General features: G+C 31.7%; 1 non-coding gene across 1 annotated transcript; it reads right to left on the minus strand.

Annotated features, from left to right (window-relative positions):
• Window positions 1-4,080: 4,080 nt before the first annotated feature.
• On the minus strand, window positions 4,081-4,187 carry LOC121213060 (small nucleolar RNA R71). The gene has a single exon (XR_005908429.1). It is a non-coding gene; the product is annotated as a small nucleolar RNA R71 (small nucleolar RNA).
• Between the last annotated feature and the right edge of the window lie 314 nt (window positions 4,188-4,501).

Genomic DNA, 4,501 nt, shown 5'->3' on the forward strand with positions numbered 1-4,501 from the left:
ACCAAATTTAGGACTAAATATCTATTTATCCCACTAAATTCCTGAGAGAAAAGAAAACATTCACACCTTTCCTAATCGGGTTTTGTTGGCAGAATGAAGAACACTGATTTTCTGTGTTTATATTTCTCAAACAAAAGCGTTTGTGAAAATTCTTGTGACAAAAAAAAGAAAGGAATTTGTCCTGTTTATATAAATGTACTGCTTTATGGCATTGTTTCACAATTTAGGAAAAGATTATCGTCCCAACTTGTAATTTGTTAGTAGTCTTGGTTTTTGTTCCTTGTTTAATTTATTGGTCATTAAAGTACAACACTTCTTTTACACGTTTTCCAACTTTTTCCTTTATACAAATATAGTTTCATTATTTTAACGCTTTTTTTCTTTGTTATTTCTTTTGTTGTTGATGTGTTGTAGTGAGCCACTCACTTAATTTTAAAAACTCATTTAAAAAAAATGAGAGATTTAAATAAAGATATAGATTTAAAAAGAGTTTAGATAAAAATAATTTTTTTTTATTTTTTAAATAGGCTGAACTTGGATAAGAATTTTTTTCTAGTCTTTTGCTCGAATTTGGCTAATTTTTTTTCCATGTTTTTTGTTGTTTTGATATCATTTTATTATTATATTGCTAACGTATAACTCTTATGTTATTGTTAATTTTGCTACTATTTTAGATACATTTGGTAGCTAAGTTGCTAATATATTTTAATTTGTTGGGAAATATTTATTTTAAAATTTTTGGTGTATTTGATATATTTATTTTTTAATTTTATTTTCATATAAAAAATTTATTAAGGACGAATCGGGCCAGACTTGGGTTTAGCATTTTTTATCTGAGTTGAGTTGGACAAAATTTTAGACCTATTTTTCGAGTTGAGTTTGACTCAGTATAGAAATGGGCCTAAAATTTTGTATCAGCCCTACTATGATCAGGTCTAGTATGTTGGTTCTATACTTTTTTATGTGTTGAATTATTTGTTTAATTCAAGTGTAAGAGGATTTTAGTAAAAATATTAGGTACGTTTAAAATATGGGTTAGGTTCAATAGTTTTAATATTCAAAGCTCGAAGTCTGACGTGGCCCGACTTATTTTATAAATTTGTAATATATTATATTGGAAAATATTTTGTATGCTGCCAGTGAAGTTTTTAGACTCTATAAGAAAGATTATGTGGTTGACGAGTGTTTTACAGGAATATACAAAATATTAAAAAATAATATTAAAAAAAAGATACATGCATTTTAAGGCTACTTGTGAAATAAAAAATTACACTGCTAGCATAACAAACATTCACCCTATCATACTATGTTATTTTTATGTAGGTTTAAATCCGCCAAAAGTCCATGTACTTTTTGAAAATTAAATTTAGTCTTTATACTTTAAATTTGAGATATTGAGTTTCTATCTTTTTTTATTTAAAAATCTTGGTTGCTTAATCAATTTTTGTAACCTCTCCAACCTGGCCTAGACGTTAGGCCTGAATTCAGGAGATTATATCGGCCACTGAGATGGCCTAGCAGAGTTATCGAAATTTATAAAATAGACATTTTAAGACATTTGTTTATCTTAAAAAAAACTTAGCTTATTTTGAAAAGACTCATGAGTCAACAGAAATACGATTAATCTAATATTTTCTTGAAAAAGGTGATTACCACTGAAAACTTAGTTAATTTTTATTTTATTTATTAGTCAAAATAAATTATAACATAGCAGCGAAAAAGTGATATTTAGTTTTAATTAAGTACAATCAAAATAGTTTATGCATAGATAATTTGAATCCGTCTTTCAACATCCTAAAATCACATTAAATGTCATGCATACTAAATAAACACTAAACTTAACCTAAGTCTCATGCCACAGTTTAAATAAAATATTATAGTCTCTGAATAACGAAAAATAATAAATCTCAAATATTTCAATAAGCAAAACCAAGCCGAGACCCTCCAGATGCCTTGTTTATGTCCTAACTTGGTAGGTTATCTGTAAAGATGGAGATAACATTGAGAGAACTATGAAGCTCAGTGTGAGTTCCATTGATAAATCTCAATAGTAACATATTTTAATCTCGTGCTTGGCATATTTTTGGATGAATTATCATAAGATTTAGTGAATTTGATGCTCTTAATCCTTTAATTTCATGTTTATATCCAGATGAGCATAGGAAAGTGAAAAGTGTAATAAAAAGGCCAAAAACGGACAAATAGGTTTATTTCAGTGCTACACACGACCCAGACACTTCCACACGGGTAATCCACACGCCCGTGTAGACACACGGGCAGACCACACTCTCGTGTTTCATGGTCGTGTCGACTTAAATCATATCAGAATTGTATACGGCCTGAGCACCTTCACACGAGCGTGGCATACGACCGTGTCCTTCTTGAGCCCAAGTCTAATTCTATTTGGAAAATGCTAATTTTGGGCTATTTTGGCATTCCAAAATCTATATAAACATCCTAGAAGAGGATCAAGGGGAAAAAATGGAGTAGAAGGCAGAAATACTCGAAGACAGCCATTGAAATCAGCTCAGAAGCAGGATTTACTTCAAGATTGAATATCTCCATTCAATTTTTACCGAAGTTTTTGAATTTCTTTATGTTTTGTTGTTTTCCCAATTTTGAGATGTTTTCCCCCATCATTATGAACTAAACTCCTTAAATACCTAAGAGAGATGAAACCTAAGACAGATCTTATTATCTTTTGAATTATATGAGAAATACTTGTTCTTACTCTTAATTATGTGTTCTTAATTCTTGCTTTAATATTTTAGGATACTAATTCAAGTCTGATGTGCTTATTCAGTGGAGCAAAAATCTATGTTTAAGAGTAGATCTAGCATAATTAAGCAGAGTTGAATGCAATCCTAGACATAGGACGACTAAATATACCGGATTAGAGCCAAATCTAATAAGGGGGTCCATAGATTGAGTTAATGCGATAATAGGGGTTTTAATTAGAAAGAGATTTCAATTAATCAACCTAGAGTTAGTTGTTTTTAGTCTCGAGAGAGATATTAACATAAATCGGGGATTTCTACGAATTAAGTCAAGTAAATAAATCGTCTAATTTAGAAGTAATAAGTGAAGTCTAGGTGGATTCTTCCTTGGGTATTGTCTTCTCCATCGGTTTTCCAAAAGTATTTTCCAATTTTTTTCTCTGTCGTGTTCTTAGTTAATTAGATAGTTAATCTTAGTTTAAAAACATCCCTTTAATTTTAAGCTAGTAATAAAAGATAGTAATTACTAGTACTTTTAGTCCTTGTGGATACGATATTTCCAGTCTTACCATAACTATACTACTGTTCGATAGGTGCGCTTGCCTTAGTCGAAATTTTTAGATAGTTTAGCGACCATTAAGTTTTTGGCGCCATTGCCGGGGACTAAGATATTAGGAATGCTTAATTTTTATTACTTTAGCCATTTTATAGTTATTACAATTTAATTTTGTTTTTATTTTAATTACTATTTTTTCTTTTATTTGCTTCTGGTAGGTTTTTATAGTTTATGACTAGAAGAAACCCGTCAGGACCTCTACTTTTGATAGTGAAATTGAAAGCACAGCTCGTAGAAATCGTAGAGAAATAAGACGAAGTCTACAGTATATAGAGGAAGAGCACGAGGACGACACCAATAATACCAAGGAGATGGCTAAAAATCAAATAATCCGCTACTTCCTGTGGTTGCCACAAATCCTGTGAATAGAATCCTGGTCTTCGTACTATGTACGACTATGCTAAGCCTAATTTAGCGGGGGCTGAATCAAGTATTGTTAGACCTGCAATTGTTACAAATAATTTTGAACTAAAACCTAACACTATACAAATGATTCAATAGTTTGTTCAGTTTGATGGTTTGTAGGATGAAGACCCAAATACTCATTTGGCCAACTTCTTAGAGTTTTGTGATACTTTCAAAATAAATGGCATTTTTTACGATGCTATTCGTCTTCGGTTTTTTCCCTTTTCATTAAGGAACAAAGCTAAACAGTGGTTGAACTCGTTACCTCGAGGTTCCATCACTACTTGGGAACAAATGACCGAAAAGTTTTTACTATAGTATTTTTCACCGGCTAAAATGGCAAAGTTAAGGAATGATATCTCTTCTTTTGTGCAGATGGATTTAGAAATTCTTAACGATGCATGGGAGAGGTATAAGGACTTATTGAGAAGGTGCCCTCACCATGGGTTACCTTTATGGCTACAGGTTCAAACTTTTTACAACGGTTTGAACCCCTAAACTAGGCAGTTAATCGATGCAGCTGTTGGTGGAACCATAAATAACAAAACACCTGAAAAGGCTTATGGATTTATAGAGGAGATGTCACTGAATAACTATCAGTGGCAAGTCATGAGAACAAAGCCAACAAAATCAGTCGGTGTTTTCAACCTAAATGCAGTCGCCATGCTATCAAACCAGATAGAACTCTTGAATAAAAAGATTGACGGTCTATGTGTTTTACGCAGGTACATCCAGTGATGTAGTGCTACATGAGTAGAGGTGG

Source organism: Gossypium hirsutum, chromosome A13, assembly GCF_007990345.1.
Source record: "Gossypium hirsutum isolate 1008001.06 chromosome A13, Gossypium_hirsutum_v2.1, whole genome shotgun sequence".
Classification (NCBI taxonomy): Eukaryota; Viridiplantae; Streptophyta; class Magnoliopsida; order Malvales; family Malvaceae; genus Gossypium; species Gossypium hirsutum.